The following is a 20,127-nucleotide window of genomic DNA, read 5'->3' on the forward strand; positions in this document are numbered from 1 at the left end:
GGTGTTCGAATCACATGAAGGGGTGATATTATAGTGGTATATTTAAGCAAACCAAAATGTTTTAAATTTATATTTCATAATGTTGTTAGTATATAAGGTATGGTTTTACTCTTAGGGATAAAGATTATGAATATAATCTGGTAAATAGTTGTGGATATATTAGAGTTGAAAGAGGAGAATTTTATGGACAAGCGGACAATAAGGTTTTATTTATTTATTTATACATATATGTCTTTTTCTGTTTTTTATTTGTTTTTTAAATATGGATGGATTTGATAATAATATGTTTATGATTATACATTAGAATTCATTTAGGAATAAAAGAAATCTAAACAGTTTCTACCTAACATAAGTAATTATAAGGAGGTTGGAGCAGGAGGTGTAGTTGAGCAGGTGTGACAACAGGTGATAATTATTCATCATTATCTGCACCAATGGAGTTGGAGAGTTGTTCTTTAAAAAGGGTCCTGGATTCTCTGGAGATTATTCTTGGATAAAGCTTCTGTAAAAGGAGCGAAACGCGTCAGAAGTGTGGATTTTGGACCCATATATTCTTCTTGAACCTACCAATATTGCTGTTCATCGCCACCAACAATAGCCCGTCAGCAATTGAGAGGAGAGAGACCGGGACCTGGGTGCTTGCAAGCAGCACCAAAACGGTGCGGTCTCGTTGATCCCTGTGGCTGGATACCCTCGTCATCAGCGGGCGTCATTGCAGACGCTTGATCCCCTGAAACCGGGACCGCGACACAGACCTTTGGGGGCTTCAATTTGCGATACACAGCACGGACGGTTATTACACGTAAGGCTCCGTCCAGGAGCGCATTTTCATGCTTTATTTCTGTCTTTGCTGACGAGCAGTTGAATATGGAACATTGTTCATCTTTAAAAAGCACTTAAGGAACTCATATCCCTACATGGGTTACAGAAATAAATGAATGTGCATTTTAATAAGTTTAATATGCGGACTGAAATATAGTTAAAACTATTTGTCCATTACGAGAACTGGGCATATAGTAGCTTGGCTCCACCTCCTTGTGTTAAGTCTATAGTATTTTTGATAATACTGATTATTATTGTTTTACATTGTTTATGATATTTTAGACCGGTCTAATTTTTATGTGTATTAAAACATATGAAATATAGTAAAATTTGTAGTTTGATCATTTGAACATCAGCCATACCATAATAAATAGCGCAGAGAGCTAATTGGTAAAGCAGCTTTGGGAATCAGCACAGGGACCACCTGTGCTAATTATTCTGACTTGAAGACCCCAAGTCAGTAGCTCTGTATTGCAGCTTGAGAATAATTAATTGATGATATATTAATTAAATTCAATAAAGCGCATGGTTGCAGTTTGTGTGTTGTGCTTAGATTGAGAGTTCTTTTAATAAACAAATCCCCAGCTAACGCCTTATAATGACCCTTTACATATTTGAAGATAATAATGTCTCGTACTCCAGTGTCTCAAACCCTTTAATCAATTTAGTAGCTCGCCTTTGAACTCTTTCTAAATCCCCGAAGTTGAGAGGGAGATTCTAGCCAGAAAAGGTCTCCCTTCCAAGGTTATTTCCACTATGGTCCAGGCCCGCAAGGTGGTCACGTCAAAACATTATCACCGTATCTGGAAAAAATGTTTCTTGGTGTGAAGGAAGAAAATATTCTCCTGGGGAATTTTAACTCGGCCGGTTTCCACCCTTCCTGCAGGCAGGCGTGGATATTGGCCTCAGGTTAAGCTCCATCAAGGTTCAGATTTCGTCTCTCTCCATCTTCTTCCAGAAACTGGCAGTGCTTCCAGAAGGGTGTTCTTCGCATCCAACCACCCTCTGTTCCTCCAACGGCTCCATGGAATCTCAACGTGGTCTTGACATTTCTCCAGTTGGATTGTTTTGAACCCTTGATCAGGGTGGACTTGAAATATCTTATTTGGAAGACTGTCATGCTGCTGGCATTAGCCTCTGCTAGACCTGTGCCAGAATTGGGGGCCTTATCTTGTAAGAGCCCGTGTCTGATTTTTCACGAGTGTAGGGCGGCGCTCAGGACCCGCCTGCAGTTTTTGCTGAAGATGGTTTCGGCTTTTCACATAAATCAACTAATAGTGGTTTAGATTCTGTCGGATAAGTCGGTTGCTCCAAAGTCCTTGGATGTGTTGAGGACTTGAGAATTAACGTCAAACGGACAGCTCATCACAGGAAGTCTGACTCGCTGTTTATCCTTTATGACGCTACCAAAATTAGATGTCCTGCTTCCAAGCAGTCCATTGCTCGTTGGCTCAGGTTGACCATTCAAAAAGCCTATTCTTCGGCAGCTCTGCCGCTACCGAAGGCCCACTCCACAAGGTTGGTGGGTTATTCTTGGGCGGCTGCCCGGGGCATGTCTCGGCCTTACAGTTGTGCCGTGCAGCTACCTGGTTTGGGTCGCACACCTTTGTTAAGTTCTATAGGTTCGACACCTTGGCCAGAGATGACCTTCAGTTTGGTCAGGTGGTTTTGCAGGGGTCTCAGCACTTTCCCACCCGTTCTGGGAGCTTTGGGACTTCCCCATGGTACTGTCATCCCCAATATCCACTAGGACGTTAGAGAAAATAGGAATTTAATACCTACCGGTAATTCCTTTTCTCATAGTCTGTAGTGGATACTGGGGGCCCGCCTCAGTGCTTCATTTTCCTTCTTACCTGGTTATAGTGTTCTTGGTTGGGTCTGCTGTTGCTGCCCCTATTCCATGTTTAGTTAGCGTTGCTATCCTGGTTGAGGTTAGCATTGCTGTCCTCTGTTCTGTTTAGCGATGCTATCCTTTATTATTGTTGTGTGTTGGTTCGTTGCCTCACTATTATATATGTCTATATCCTTCTCTCATGGTATGTCCGTCTCCTCGGGCACAGTTTTGCTAGACAGTCTGCTAGGAGGGGCATAGAGGGGAGGAGCCAGCACACACAGTTTTCTTCCAATGGGCCCGATCTATAATGTCATCCACAGTATCCACTACAAACTATGAGCAAAAGGAATTGCCGGTAGGTACTAAATTCCTATTTTCTGTCTACAATAGCCATATACACATTCTCCACAACCAGTTACAATTGTTAATTTTCTCTCTTTTGTACGGTTCCCACACCTTTTAGATTGTAAACTCCTGTGGGTAAGGCCATCCACACCTTGTGTCATGTTACTGTATGTTTGTTTGTGTTATTCTCAAGGCAGATAATACAATGGCGATAGATAAAACTGGTTCACTTCATAAAGGCGGTTTTTTTCACCAGGATAGAACCTTTCATGCTTTTGGAATGTTAGATGTGTGACCTGGAAGGTGAGGTGGCCTCTCTTATTACAGAAGGTAAAGTAGCTCCACAAGAGATTTGAAAAGTCTTAGAGGCATAATTATTATAATCTGCATTTTTTAATGCAGATTTGAAGTGTGATAATTAGGCCCTAACCCGTAAAACGATAAAAAAAAATTTTTTTTGCATGCAATGTTGAGGCACCAAGACAGTGTTTCTAAAAAAGCCCTGTCCCGGCAAGGAGCTAGGTGCAAAGCATTCAGATCGGACCTGGTGAGCATAATGCATGTGCAGAGCCATCGAGCAGTGCATGACCGTAAGAGCTGATGGGGAGGGATCCAAAGGATTCATTTCAATTAAAAAAGTGCAAGATTAAACCAGAGTATGCTATGGGCCATTATAAAGTGCAAGATTAAACCAGAGTATGCTATGGGCCATTATAAAGTGCAAGATTAAACCAGAGTCTGCTATGGGCCATTATAAGGTGCAAGATTAAACCAGAGGCTGCAGGGCCAAGATCTGGAATGGGTTTATAAATTGTCCAATTAGCCCCATAGGATCAGATGAGTGTTGCTCTGGAGTTTGGAAATTGAGTGATCATGGCAGATATTGGAGAAATTCTCTGGAACACCCTTCATACATCCTAGTGATGCTAACTTTTTGCAGTGCGCTCTTTAGGGCATTTCCCACACAATTTGTTTCCGAAATATACACCGTACTTCACTTACTTTAGATTTTACAGACCATGAAAACCAGATTGGAAGGGGGCTGCAAAATGGGTTCCTGTCCTTAGACCAGCGGTTTCCAAACTTTTTTGAATCACGGCGCCCTAGAATATCAGAATTTTTTTCACGGCACCCCTAGGCCAAAAATGTCTTAGAGAAATTTAGAAAGCCATATTACATTAAGTAGATCGCGTTTATATGTCATCCTTAGGGTCAGTTGTGTGGTGAGGGACAAGATTTGCTTCTGTTTGGCCACATATTTTATGACTGGCAGCAACCAGCACTGGTTTTGCCTATTACATTGACCATGAATAATTTGAATTGGTCCTGGACCACCAACCCAGGGCACCCCTGCAAGTGTCCCGAGGCACCCCAGGGAGCCACGGCACACAGTTTGGGAACCTCTGCCTTAGACTATTACAGGGATTTATATGGAGCCTACGGAGTATGATGTCACGCACACCTATTCGATACGAGGATCTTATTTTTGGTAACCAGACCATAGAGTGATAACGTATATGTCGACAAGTACAAAAGGTCAACATGTTTTGGGAGTTTTTCTAAGCATTTCATGAGCCACCTTGCCTGACATGAGGAGGGCTAAACAAGCCCATGAGGATGTGTTTGTACTGACCGTGGTCACATAACATGAAATATACAAGATTTAGCCCAAAAACATGTCAAGTTCTGTGTGTCAACCACTGGCATGTCAACTTTTACCAATGTCAACCATAACATTGTCTAACCATTAATCCACACCACATATTTTTAATGTACATAGTCATAAGTTACTAGGACACAGGTTTAGTCAGGATCTACATAATGTACAGGGATTGCAGGTAGCTGGCATATTTCATCTGTTTATTTGTTCACTTGTGAATCTAGGATATATTTAACCAATCAGATATTTATTTACCTATTCATCTATATCTGTTTGATACCAGTTCTCCAGTGACATTCTTTGTATCTGCTACAATGTTTAAATATTAACAGCTTATGCAACACTAGTATCATAAGTGTTGCAATCTCTCAGCACACAATATCATAGGCTTCTAGTATACTGTATTCTAGTGCTTTACCTAGATAAATTTTTCCCTGGTCAATGTATGGCGCAGATGAATGTTCAATATTTGCTGAACTTTATATCTAGCCCCAGAACGAATCGTCTCGGACCATTCTAACATTAGTTTCTTTTTCGGCTATTGGATTAGAGGGATTTTTTTCCACTAGGCACCTAGAAGTCCCGTTTGCTTTTGTCTGTTTCATTTCTATTTTTTCATGGACTCTCACCACTGATTCAGGGTCGATCCCTGTCTAACACTGGCAGCAGATCCATCTTATCTCTGACACTCCTTATTACTATGTAGTTCGTGAACTCTCATCAGTGATTCCAGTAGCATCGGATTCTCCTGTTGTCTCTACTATCATACCACACTGGTAACGCCCAAAAACCGTCCGATCTTGGAAGCTAATCAGTGTCGGGCTGGGCCAGTACTCAAGTGGGCGACCCTTGAAGAATACTCAGTTTAGTAGAGAAGAGATTGGCTTATAACGCTCAGAGTCTAACACTGACAGCAGATTCACACTGTTATCTCATTCCCTACACCTTTTTTCTTTTTCTGTCTTTTCCTACGATAGCTGGGTTTATTACATCATCAGGCACTTCAATTACACTAGCATTTAGCTAGCGCACTTATGTGCCTTATTTGATACGTTTATTGATTGGGCCAATACATTTTTCTATACCTGGGACATCGGCAGCGAATGTTATTATGCGATTTTCGGCATTTAATTACTATTTACTGTAGTACTGCATTATACTTTCCAATATCAGCTCGATTATTGCTGTTAAATATTATCTTGATGCTGTTTTGACCACTGAATATTTTACTATTGTATTAATAAAAGTTAATTTTTAGAAGATTGTTCATATCGTTTCATACGCTAATTTAAGACAAGAGTGCGCCCACAAAAGAGTCTCTTTTTTCTCCCTTGTTGCAGCTGGCATATAATACACTGCAGAGCAATGCCATACATAATGATGTGATTGCAGACACGTTGGTTATGATGTGGCTCAGGCACCGTGAACTTATTGTGGTGCTAGTGTAAAATATGTGCATTCAACAGCCCCCCAAGTGTTTCTTTGTACAGCTGGTGGGACCAGGGCTGCTATATGCAACCACAGTCAACGGTAACTCCTTATATTGATCCTCCATGACCTCACAAGCCCATTTATCACCATGGACTGCACCCTTCATCCTACAATCCTTTCTAACTCTGCAATCACAGTGGTTATCCTATCTGTCCAACTGATGCTTTCATTTCTGCCTCCTCTCCCTTCCTATACATACCTCGCGGTTCTGTCTCCGGCTGCCTCTACACCTCTTCCCTCTGCTATAAATGTATGAGCCCTAATTTCTGTCTCTCCCACATCCATCCCCTATCCCCATCACAAACCTGCCAGTCCCTGAATCTGTGCCTCTCTCACCCTGAGAGCCACTAGAACCCTGTCTTGCCCTTGACTACTGTAAGCTACAGCACTCGGGCATACCTACCTCAACTCTGCAGACCGCCTCATCTTCCTCTCTGGTCACTCTACCCTCTGCTGCCCTCTCTGCCAGTCACGCCAATGCTTGCCTGTCCCACCCTACATCTCTAGCCTCATTGCCAATCACACTTCCTCCCGCCTACTTCGCTCTACCAATGACAGCTGCCTCTCCTCCCATGGCCGAACCCAGGATTTCTCTTGTGCTGTTCCAGTTCTAGGGAATGACCTCCTCCATTAACACTCACCGAACCTGAACCCTAAACTCCTCACTTCACCTAAGCCTACAATCCTTCTAACACTGTCCATTGTCCTGTCCCTCTCTACCAGTCTCAAGAATAATCTGTTTTTTTTTATAGGTTTATGTATAAAGTTGTGTATGGTAATGGACCTCCTTGATCACCTACATACTATGTAGTTTGCTTTATGTACCATTCCCTGTGTACTGCACTACAGTAGCCTTGTGGTGCTGCAGGAGTAAAAATAGGATTTTTATTACCTACCAGTAAATACTTTTCTCAAAGTCCATAGAGGATACTGGGGTTCCATTTAGTACCATGGGGTATAGACAGGTCCACTAGGAGCCATGGGCACTTTAAGAATTTGATAGTGTGTGCTGGCTCCTTCCTCTATGCCCCTCCTACCAGACTCAGTCTAGGAAACTGTAGCCGAGGAGACGGACATACTTTGAGAGAAGGATTGATAAAGATAGTGGTGAGATTCCAAACCAACACACACACACACACACACACACACACACACACACACACACACCCACACACAGGAAAGCTAAGCTAACCCAACTTTAAACAGGAAAAGCAACAACTGAACCAACAATACTTAACCAAGTAACAGTGCAAAGAACGAAGCACTGGGCAGGCACCCAGCATCTTCTACGGACTACGAGAAAAAGATTTACCTGTAGGTAATTAGAAATAAGATTTTAAACCTACCGGTAAATCTTTTTCTCGTAGTCCGTAGAGGATGCTGGGACTCCATAAGGACCATGGGGATAGACTGGCTCCGCAGGAGACATGGGCACTTTAAGAAAGACTGACTCTAGGTGTGCACTGGCTCCTCCCTCTATGCCCCTCCTCCAGACCTCAGTTAGAGAAACTGTACCCAGAGGAGATGGACAGTACGAGGAAAGGATTTTAGTTAATCCAAGGGCAAGATTCATACCAGCCACACCGTATAACTTGTGTTAAACTGACCTGTTAACAGTATGAAAAACAACATAGTTTCGGTCCAAAACCGATAAAACTATAACATAACCCTTATTTAAGCAATAACTATATACAAGTCTTGCAGAAGTTGTCTGCTATTGGGACGGGCGCCCAGCATCCTCTACGGACTATGAGAAAAAGATTTACCGGTAGGTTTAAAATCTTATTTTCTCTAACGTCCTAGAGGATGCTGGGACTCCGTAAGGATCATGGGGATTATACCAAAGCTCCCAAACGGGCGGGAGTGTGCGGGTGACTCTGCAGCACCGATTGAGCAAACATGAGGTCCTCCTCAGCCAGGGTATCAAACTTCTAAAACTTTGCAAAGGTGTTTGACCCCGACCAAGTAGCAGCTCGGCACAGCTGTAGTGCCGAGACCCCTCGGGCAGCCGCCCAAGACGAGCCCACCTTCCTTGTGGAATGGGCCTTAACCGATTTTGGTAACGGCAATCCTGCCGTAGAATGCGCTTGCTGGATCGTGTTACAGATCCAGCGAGCAATAGTCTGCTTTGAAGCAGGGCCGCCAACCTTGTTGGCTGCATACAGGACAAACAGTACTTCTGTTTTTCTGATTCTAGCCTTTCTGGCCACGTAAATTTTCAAAGCCCTGACCACATCAAGGGACTCGGAATCCTCCAAATCACAAGTAGCCACAGGTACGACAATAGGTTGGTTCATATGAAAGGATGAGACCACCTTAGGTAGGAATTGAGGACGGGTTCGCAACTCTGCTCTATCCATATGGAAAACCAGATAGGGCTTTTATGTGATAAAGCCGACAATTCCGAAACTCGCCTAGCCGAAGCCAAGGCTAACAACATGACCACCTTCCAAGTGAGATATTTTAACTCAACCGTTTTGAGTGGTTCAAACCAATGTGACTTAAAGAAACTTAACACCACGTTAAGGTCCCAAGGCACCACCGGAGATACAAAAGGAGGCTGAATATGCAGTACTCCCTTTACAAAGGTCTGTACTTCAGGTAGAGAGGCCAATTCCTTTTGAAAGAAAATGGATAAGGCCGAAATCTGAACTTTTATGGAGCCTAATTTTAGGCCCAAATTCACTCCAGTTTGCAGGAAGTGAAGGAGACGACCCAGATGGAATTCCTCCGTAGGAGCATTCCTGGCCTCACACCAAGAAACATATTTTTTCCATATTCGGTGATAATGTTTTGATGTCATGTCCTTCCTAGCCTTTATTAGCGCAGGAATGACCTCAGCCGGAATACCTTTTTCCGCTAGGATCCTGCGTTCAACCGCCATGCCGTCAAACGCAGCCGCCGTAAGTCTTGGAACAGACAGGGCCCCTGCTGCAGCAGGTCCTGTCTTAGAGGAAGAGGCCACGGATCTTCTGTGAGCAATTCCTGTAGATCCGGATACCAAGTCCTTCGTGGCCAATCTGGAACAATGAGGATAGTTCTCACTCTTCTTTGTCTTATTATTCTCAACACCTTGGGTATAAGAGGAAGAGGAGGTAATACATAGACCCACCGAAACACCCACGGTGTCACCAGGGCGTCCACAGCTATCGCCTGAGGATCTCTTGACCTGGCGCAATACCTTTTTAACTTTGTGTTGAGACGGGACGCCATCATGTCTATCTGGGGAAGTTCCCACCGACCTGCGCGAAGACTTCCTGATGAAGTCCCCACTCTACCGGATGCAGGTAGTGTCTGCTGAGGAAGTCTGCTTCCCAGTTGTCCACTCCCGGAATGAACACTGCTGACAGTGCGTTTACATGATTTTCCGCCCAGTGAAGAATCCTGGTGGCTTCCGCCATTGCCACCCTGCTCCTTGTGCCGCCTTGGCGGTTTACATGAGCTACTGCGGTGACCTTGTCCGACTGAATCAGAACTGGTTTGTCGCGAAGTAATGCCTCCGCTTGACGTAGGGCGTTGTATATGGCCCTCAACTCCAGGATGTTGATGTGGAGACAAGTCTTTAGACTCGACCAAAGAACTTGGAAATTTCTTCCCTGTGTGACTGCTCCCCAACCTCGGAGACTTGCGTCTGTGGTCACCAGGATCACAGTCCTGAATGCCGAACCTGCGACCCTCTAGGAGGTGAGCACTCTGCAGCCACCACAGGAGAGACACCCTTGCTCTGGGGGACAGGGTGATCTTCTGATGCATTTGTAGATATAACCCGGACCACTTGTCCAGTAGGTCCCATTGGAAGGTCCTCGCATGGAACCTGCCAAAGGGAATGGCTTCGTACGATGCCACCATTTTCCCCAGGACTCGAGTGCAGTGATGCACTGACACCTGTTTTGGCTTCAATAGGTTCCTGACCAGAGTTATGAGTTCCTGAGCTTTTTCCATTGGAAGAAAAACCTTCTTCTGGTCTGTGTCCAGAATCAAGCCCAAGAAGGTCAGACGTGTCGTAGGAACCAACTGTGACTTCGGGATATTGAGAATCCAGCCGTGTTGCTGTAACACCTTCAAAGACAGAGACACGCTGTCCAGTAACTTCTCCCGAGATCTCGCTTTTATGAGGAGATCGTCCAAGTATGGGATAATTGTGACCCCTCGCTTGCGCAGGAGCACCATCATTTCCACCATTACCTTGGTGAAAATCCTCGGGGCCGTTGAAAGCCCAAACGGCAACGTCTGAAATTGGTAATGACAATCTTGTACAGCAAATCTCAGGAACGCCTGATGAGGAGGAAATATTGGAACATGAAGGTATGCATCCTTTATGTCCAGGGAAACCATAAAATCCCCCCCCTTCCAGGCTGGCGATGACCGCCCTGAGCGATTCCATCTTGAATTTGAACCTTTTCAAGTATAGGTTCAGGGATTTTAAATTCAAAATGTGTCTGACCGAACCGTCCGGTTTCGGAACCACAAACAGGGTTGAGTAATAACCCTTTCCTTGCTGCAGTAGAGGAACCTTGACCACTACCTGTTGAAGATACAATTTTTGTATTGCATTCAACACTAACTCCCTTTCTGAGGGAGCCGCAGGTAGAGCCGATTTGAAAAACCGGCGAGGAGGCACCTCTTCGAATTCCAGCTTGTATTCCCTGAGAAACAATTTCTATTGCCCAGGGATCCACCTGTGAATGAACCCAGATGTGGCTGAAAAGTCGAAGACGTGCCCCCACTTGAGCGGACTCCCCCAGGGAAGCCCCAGCGTCATGCGGTGGATTTTGCAGAGGCAGGGGAGGACTTCTGTTCCTGGGAACTAGCTGTGTGCAACTTTTTTCCTCTGCCCTTACCTCTGGCAAGAAAGGACGATCCTCGTACTCTTTTGCTTTTATTCGAACGAAAGGACTGCATTTGATAATGAGGCGCTTTCTTAGGCTGTGAGGGACCATAAGGCAAAAAATAAAATTTACCTGTCGTAGCTGTGGAGACTAGGTCCGAGAGGCCTTCTCCAAATAACTCCTCACCTTTGTAAGGCAAAGACACCATATGCCTCTGAGTCGGCATCACCCGTCCACTGTCGGGTCCATAAGACTCGCCTAGCAGAAACAGACATAGCGTTTATTCTGGAACTTAGCAAACAAATGTCTCTTTGAGCATCCCTCATATATAACGCAGCATCTTTTATATGCCCTAGGGTCATTAAAATGGTATCATTATCTAGGGTCTCAATTTCCGTAGATAAGGAGTCTGTCCATGCTGCGACAGCACTACAAACCCAGGCCGACGCCATTGCCGGTCTAAGAATTGTACCTGAATGTGTGTAAATGGACTTCATGGTAACCTCCTGTCTGCGATCAGCAACATCCTTGAGGGTAGCCGTATCTTGGGATGGCAGCGCTATCTTCTTTGATAAACGTGTTAAAGCCTTGTCCACCTTAGGAGAGGACTCCCATCGTATCCTATCCGTTTGCTGGAAAGGATACGCCATAAGAATCCTTTTGGGAGTCTGCAGCCTCTTGTCTGGAGATTCCCAAGCCTTTTCGCACAGCTCGCTCAGCTCATACGAGGATGGAAAAGTGACCTCAGGCTTTTTCTCTTTATACATGTGTACCCTCTTGTCAGGGACAGGGGGTTCCTCTGTGATATGCAAAACATCTTTTATTGCAATAATCATATATCGAATGCCCTTAGCCACTTTTGGCTGTAATTTTGCTTCCTCATAGTCGACATTAGAGTCTGAATCCGTGTCGGTATCTGTGTCCATTATTTGGGACAATGTGCGCTTCTGAGACCCGGAAGGTCCCAGTGACACAGGGACAGGCATGGTCTGACTACCTGACTGTTCCCTAGCCTCAGCCTTGTCTAATCTCTTGTGTAATAAATTTACACTAGCACTCAAGACATTCCACATATCCGCCGGTGTCGGCGCTGCCGACGGAGATCTGACATTCATACACTCCACCTCCTCCTTAGGTGAGCCTTCCACTTCATACATGTCGACACACGCGTACCGACACACCCCACACACACAGGGAAGCTCTTATCTGAAGACCGTTCCCCACCAGGCCCTTTGGAGAGACAGAGAGAGTATGGCAGCACACACCCCAGCGCTATACAACCCAGGCAAAACACAGAATGTTTCCCCAGTAGCGCTGAAATAACACGTTTTTCGCCAATTATGTGCCCCCCCTCTTGAAAAACCCACTGTCACTTCAGTAAGCAGGGGAGAGTCCGGGGAGCTTCCTCTCAGCGCTGTGCTGTGGAGAAAAATGGCGCTGGTGAGTGCTGAGGGAGAAGCCCCGCCCCCTCGGCGGCGGGCTTCTGTCCCGCTGAAATTATTCAAAAATATGGCGGTGGCTCTTTATATACATGTACAGTGCCCAGCTGTACATGTAAATATGTGTTTATGCCATAATAGAGGTTTATATTGCTGCCCAGATTTTGGAACCGGCAAGCCTGCCGTGGAACAAGCATGCTGGATAGTGAGCCTGATCCAGTGTGCAATTGTCTGCTTAGAAGCAGAACACCCAATTTTATTGTTATCATATAGGAGGAACAGCGAGTCAGATTTTTTGTGACGAGCTGTCCTCTTTACATATACCTTCAAAGCCATCACAACATCCAAAGACTTTGAAGTAGTGGAAGTGTCAGTGATATCCGGAACCACAATAGGTTGGTTGATGTGAAATGCAGACACCACTTTCGGAAGAAACTGCTGACGAGTTCTGAGTTCAGCACAGTCCTCAGAGAAAATTAAATAGGGGCTCTTGTGAGACAAAGCTCCCCAGCTCCGATACACGTCTTGCTGAAGCCAAGGCCAACAGTGTGACTGCCTTCCACGTAATGGTTCAAACCAGTCCGATTGGAGGAACTGCAGCACCACATTAAGATCCCAAGGTGCCGTGGAAGGCACAAAGGGAGGTTGGATGTGCAAAACACCTTTCAAAAACATCTGGACCTCAGGGAGAGAAGCCAATTGTTTCTGAAAGAAAATGGACAAGGCAGAAATCTGGACTTATATGGAGCCCAGACGTAGGCCCACTTCCACACTTGCCTGCAGAAAAAGCAGGAAACGTCCCAGGTGAAATTCCACCACATAATAAGTTCTGCTCTCACACCAAAAGATGTATTTCTTCCAAATACGGTGGTAATGTTTAGACGATACCTCCTTCCTGGCTTGGATCATAGTCGGGATAACTTTATTAGGGATCCCTCTTCTGGCTAGAATCAGCCGTGCAACTTCCATGCCGTCAAACGTAGCCGCGGTAAGTCCTGCTAGACGAACGGGCCCTGTTGCAGAAGATCCTCCCGAAGAGGTAGAGGCCACGGATCTTCGAGGAGCATATCTAGAAGGTCCGCATACCAGGACCTGCTTGGCCAGTCCGGCGCAATGAGTATTGCTTGAACCGCTTCACTTTTTATTCTTTTGAGAATTCTTGGGATCAGAAGAAGTAGAGTAAACACATACACCATCTGATAGACCCATGGAGTCGTCAGAGCGTCTACCGCCACTGCCTGTGGGTCTCTCGATCTGGAACAACACCGCTTGAGCTTCTTGTTGAGACAAGAGGCCATCATGTCGATTTGTGGATAACCCCACAGCCGTGTCAAGCACCAGAACACTTCCGGGTGAAGGCTCCTTTCCCCCGGGTGCAGGTTGTGTCTGCTGAGGAAGTCTGCTTTCCAGTTTTCTACTCCCGGAATGAAGACCGCTGACAACGCAACAGCGTTTTTTACCCAGAGGAGAATTCTTGACACCTCTGACATTGCTGCTCTGCTTTTCGTTCTACCCTGTCGGTTTATGTACGTCACTGCCGCCACATTGTCCGTCTGGATTTGAATGGGCCGATCCTGAAGAAAATCTGGCTGCAGAATAGCGTTCTATATGGCCCAGAGTTCCAGAATGTTGATTGGAAGGATGACTTCCTGACTTAACCATCTTCCTTGAAACTGCACTCCCTGAGTGACTGTTCCCCAACCTCAGAGGTTTGCGTCCGTGGTTAACAGGATCCAGTCCTGAATTCCGACCCTCGACGAGGGGAGAGGTCTGTAGCCACCACAGAAGGAAGATCCTGGCTTTTGGCGACAGACGAATTCTCTGGTGCATGTGAAGATGCGATCCGGACCATCTGTCCAACAAATCGAGCTGGAAGGGTCTTACGTGAAACCTTCCGTATTGAAGCGCCTCGTAAGAGGCCACCATTTTCCCCAGAAGGTGAATGCATAGATGCACCGATATCCGGGTTGGCTTCAGAACATCCCGAACAATCAACTGGATTACCAATGCCTTTTTCACTTTCTGCGACTCCGTGTCCAATATCATTCCCAGGAATGGGAGCTTCCGTGTTGGCTAGAGGTGGGATTTCGGAAAGTTCAGAATCCACCCATGATCCTGGAGAAGTTTGGTTGAGAGGCCAATGCGGTCCAGCAAACTTTGCCTGGACGGCGCCTTTATCAGAAGATCGTCCAGGTACGGAATTATGTTCACTCTCTGCTTGCGGAGTAGGAACATCATCTATATCATCACTTTGGTGAACATCCTCGGTGCCGTGGAGACACCAAATGGCAGGGCCTGGAACTGGTAGTGACATTCCTGTAGTGCAAACCGTAGATAAGAATGATGAGGAGGCCAGATCGGAATGTGAAGGTACGCATCCTTGATATCAAAAGACACTAGGTGCCAAATGTAATAGAGTGAGAGTTTCAGAAAGTGAGAGATTTGGTAAGGTTTTTCAGTCTTTTTTAAAGTAGCAATCATTTACACTGCAAAACCAGGTTGATCTTGCTGTGAAAATGATTGGCACTTTAAAAAAAAAACCTGCAAAACCTTACCAAATCTCTCACTTTCTGAAACTCTCACTCTATTACATTTGGCCCTAGGAATTCCCCTTCCTCCCGACGTGACATCACTGCTCTCAGAGACTCCATCTTAAACTTGAACACTCTTAAGAACGGGTTCAAGGACTTGAGGTTCAGAATTGGTCGGGTTTCGGTACTACAAACAAGTTGGAATAGTACCCCTTGTTGTGTAGATGAGGTGGAACTGGAACAATGACTTGAGTCTGTACAAGTTTTTGGATGGCCTGCTGTAAAGTTATACTTGCCTCTTGTGAAGCTGGTAAGCCTGATTTGAAGAATCCGTAAGGTGGGAGCTCTTGAAACTCCAGTCTGTAGCCCTGGGAAATAAGATCTATTACCCAGGGATCCCAGCACGAACTTGACCAGATGTGACTGAAGAATTGTAGTCGGGCTCCCACCTGACAGACCTCCAGGCCTCACGGTCCACCGTCATGCTGAAGGCATTGAGGAAGCAGAGCCTGAGCTCTGTTCCTGAACACCTGCAGTTGCTAGTTTGCGTGGTTTACCTCTTGCACCTCTGGAGGCCGTAGAAGCACCTCTGGATTTTCCCTTAATCTTGGCTGTCAGAAAGGACTGTAAATTTGAAGCTGAATAAGCTTTCCTTGCTGGGGGAGCTGCGGAAGGAGATACGTGGACTTACCCGCAGTAGCATTGGAGATCCATTTGTCTAATTTGTCTCCAAACAAGGCCTCTCCTGTGAATGGTAGGCCTTCCACGCTTTTCCTGGAGTCCACATCAGCAGTCCACTGGCGTAGCCACAAGCCCCTGCGTGCTGACACTGCAATAGCGATGGTGCGTGCATTAAGCAAACCAATCTCTTTTATGGCTTCCACCATAAAGTTCGCAGAGTCCTGTATATGCTGCAGGAGTAAAACAATTTCCCCCCTAGACAAGGAATCGAACCCCTCAATTAGGTTACCTGACCATTTAGCAATGGCTTTTGTGATCCACGCACATGCAATAGTGGGTCTCTGGGCCACCCCAGCAGCTGTGTACAATGATGTGTGTGTAGTCTCAATTTTATGATCAGCCGTATCTTTTAGGGAGGCTGCACCAGGGACAGGCAATACAATTTTTATTGACAGCCTAGAGACTGATGCGTCCACCATCGATGGATTTTCCCATTTTTTCCTATCCTCCAAAGGAAAAGATGAGAACAACCTTTTAGGGATTTGAAAAATAAGATTTTACTTACCGATAAATCTATTTCTCGTAGTCCGTAGTGGATGCTGGGGACTCCGTCAGGACCATGGGGATTAGCGGCTCCGCAGGAGACAGGGCACAAAAATAAAGCTTTAGGATCAGGTGGTGTGCACTGGCTCCTCCCCCTATGACCCTCCTCCAAGCCTCAGTTAGGATACTGTGCCCGGACGAGCGTACACAATAAGGAAGGATTTTGAATCCCGGGTAAGACTCATACCAGCCACACCAATCACACCGTACAACTTGTGATCTGAACCCAGTTAACAGTATGACAACGTAGGAGCCTCTGAACAGACGGCTCACAACAAGAACAACCCGATTTTTTTGTAACAATAACTATGTACAAGTATTGCAGACAATCCGCACTTGGGATGGGCGCCCAGCATCCACTACGGACTACGAGAAATAGATTTATCGGTAAGTAAAATCTTATTTTCTCTAACGTCCTAGTGGATGCTGGGGACTCCGTCAGGACCATGGGGATTATACCAAAGCTCCCAAACGGGCGGGAGAGTGCGGATGACTCTGCAGCACCGAATGAGAGAACTCCAGGTCCTCTTTAGCCAGGGTATCAAATTTGTAGAATTTTACAAACGTGTTCTCCCCCGACCACGTAGCTGCTCGGCAGAGTTGTAATGCCGAGACCCCTCGGGCAGCCGCCCAGGATGAGCCCACCTTCCTTGTGGAATGGGCCTTGACAGATTTAGGCTGTGGCAGGCCTGCCACAGAATGTGCAAGTTGAATTGTGCTACAAATCCAACGAGCAATCGTCTGCTTAGAAGCAGGAGCACCCAGCTTGTTGGGTGCATACAGTATAAACAGCGAGTCAGATTTTCTGACTCCAGCCGTCCTTGAAATATATATTTTCAATGCCCTGACAACGTCCAGCAACTTGGAATCCTCCAAATCGCTAGTAGCCGCAGGCACTACAATAGGCTGGTTCAGGTGAAACGCTGACACCACCTTAGGCAGAAAATGAGGACGCGTCCGCAGTTCTGCCCTGTCCGAATGGAAAATCAGATATGGGCTTTTATACGATAAAGCCGCCAATTCTGACACTCTCCTGGCTGAAGCCAGGGCCAGTAGCATGGTTACTTTCCATGTAAGATATTTCAAATCCGCCGATTTGAGTGGCTCAAACCAATGGGATTTGAGAAAATCCAAAACTACATTAAGGTCCCACGGAGCCACTGGGGGCACAACCGGGGGCTGTATATGTAGTACTCCTTTTACAAAAGTCTGGACTTCAGGAACTGAAGCCAATTCTTTCTGGAAGAAAATCGACAGGGCCGAAATTTGAACCTTAATGGACCCCAACTTGAGGCCAATAGACAATCCTGTTTGCAGGAAATGTAGGAATCGACCCAATTGAAATTCCTCCGTGGGGGCCTTCCTGGCCTCACACCACGCAACATATTTTCTCCAAATGCGGTGATAATGTTGTGCAGTCACCTCCTTCCTGGCTTTAACCAGTGTAGGAATGACCTCTTCTGGAATGCCTTTTTCCCTTAGAATTCGGCGTTCAACCGCCACGCCGTCAAACGCAGCCGCGGTAAGTCTTGGAATAGACACGGTCCCTGCTGAATCAGGTCCCGTCTTAGAGGTAGAGGCCACGGATTTTCCGTGAGCATCTCCTGAAGTTCCGGGTACCAAGTTCTTCTTGGCCAATCCGGAGCCACGAGTATCGTTCTTACTCCCCTTTGCCGTATAATTCTCAGTACTTTGGGTATGAGAGGCAGAGGAGGAAACACATACACTGACTGAAACACCCACGGTGTTACCAGAGCGTCCACAGCTATTGCCTGAGGGTCTCTTGACCTGGCGCAATACCTGTCCAGTTTTTTGTTGAGGCGAGACGCCATCATATCCACCTTTGGTTTTTCCCAACGGTTCACAATCATGTGGAAGACTTCTGGATGAAGTCCCCACTCTCCCGGGTGTAGATCGTGTCTGCTGAGGAAGTCTGCTTCCCAGTTGTCCACTCCCGGAATGAACACTGCTGACAGTGCTATCACATGATCTTCCGCCCAGCGAAGAATCCTTGCAGCTTCTGCCATTGCTCTCCTGCTTCTTGTGCCGCCCTGTCTGTTTACGTGGGCGACTGCCGTGATGTTGTCCGACTGGATCAACACCGGCTGACCCTGAAGCAGGGGTTTTGCCAGGCTTAGAGCATTGTAAATCGCTCTTAGCTCCAGTATATTTATGTGAAGAGACATCTCCAGGCTTGACCATACTCCCTGTAAGTTTCTTCCCTGTGTGACCGCTCCCCAGCCTCTCAGACTGGCATCCGTGGTCACCAGGACCCAGTCCTGTATGCCGAATCTGCGGCCTTCTAACAGATGAGCACTCTGCAACCACCACAGAAGAGACACCCTTGTCCGTGGCGATAAGGTTATCCGCTGATGCATCTGCAGATGCGATCCGGACCATTTGTCCAGCAGATCCCACTGAAAAGTTCGTGCGTGGAATCTGCCGAATGGGATTGCTTCGTAAGAAGCCACCATCTTTCCCAGGACTCTTGTGCATTGATGCACAGACACTTTTCCTGGTTTTAGGAGGTTCCTGACAAGTTCGGATAACTCCTTGGCTTTCTCCTCCGGAAGAAACACCTTTTTCTGAACCGTGTCCAGAATCATTCCCAGGAACAGCAGACGTGTTGTCGGGGTCAACTGAGATTTTGGAAAATTCAGAATCCACCCGTGTTGTTGCAGCACTACTTGGGTTAGTGCTACTCCGTCCTCCAGCTGTTCTCTGGACCTTGCCCTTATCAGGAGATCGTCCAAGTAAGGGATAATTAATACGCCTCTTCTTCGCAGAAGAATCATCATTTCGGCCATTACCTTGGTAAAGACCCGAGGTGCCGTGGACAATCCAAACGGCAGCGTCTGAAACTGATAATGACAGTTTTGCACCACGAACCTGAGGTACCCTTGATGTGAAGGGCAAATTGGGACATGCAGGTAAGCATCTTTTATGTCCAGGGACACCATAAAGTCCCCTTCTTCCAGATTCGCTATCACTGCTCTGAGTGATTCCATCTTGAACTTGAATTTTTGTATGTACAGGTTCAAAGATTACAGATTTAGAATAGGTCTTACCGAGCCGTCCGGCTTCGGTACCACAAATAGCGTGGAGTAATACCTTTTCCTGTTGTAGGAGGGGTACCTTGACTATCACCTGCTGAGAAAACAGCTTGTGAATGGCTTCCAATACCGTCGCCCTGTCTGAGGGAGACGTTGGCAAAGCAGACTTTTAGGAACCGGCGAGGGGGAGACTTCTCGAATTCCAACCTGTAACCCTGAGATACTACCTGCAGGATCCAGGGGTCCACCTGTGAGCAAGCCCACTGCGCGCTGAAATTCTTGAGTAGACCCCCCACCGTTCCTGAGTCCGCTTGTAAAGCCCCAGCGTCATGCTGAGGGCTTTGCAGAACCCGCGGAGGGCTTCTGTTCCTGGGAGGAGCTGCTTGCTGCCCTCTCTTACCCTTTCCTCTGCCTCGGGGCAGATATGACTGTCCTTTTGCCCGCTTCTTATAGGACCGAAAGGACTGCGGCTGAAAAGACGGTGTCTTTTTCTGTTGGGAGGGGGTCTGAGGTAAAAAGGTGGATTTCCCGGCAGTTGCCGTGGCCACCAAATCCGATAGACCGACGCCAAATAATTCCTCCCCTTTATACGGCAATACTTCCATATGCCGTTTGGAATCCGCATCACCTGACCACTGTCGTGTCCATAAACTTCTTCTGGCAGATATGGACATCGCACTTACTCTCGATGCCAGAGTGCAAATATCCCTCTGAGCATCTCGCATATAAAGAAAAGCATCCTTTAATTGCTCTAAAGTCTGTAAAATACTGTCCCTATCCAGGGTATCAATATTTTCAGTCAGGGAATCCGACCAGACCACCCCAGCACTGCACATCCA

The sequence above is a fragment of the Pseudophryne corroboree genome, chromosome 2, assembly GCF_028390025.1.
Source record: "Pseudophryne corroboree isolate aPseCor3 chromosome 2, aPseCor3.hap2, whole genome shotgun sequence".
NCBI lineage: Eukaryota > Metazoa > Chordata > Amphibia > Anura > Myobatrachidae > Pseudophryne > Pseudophryne corroboree.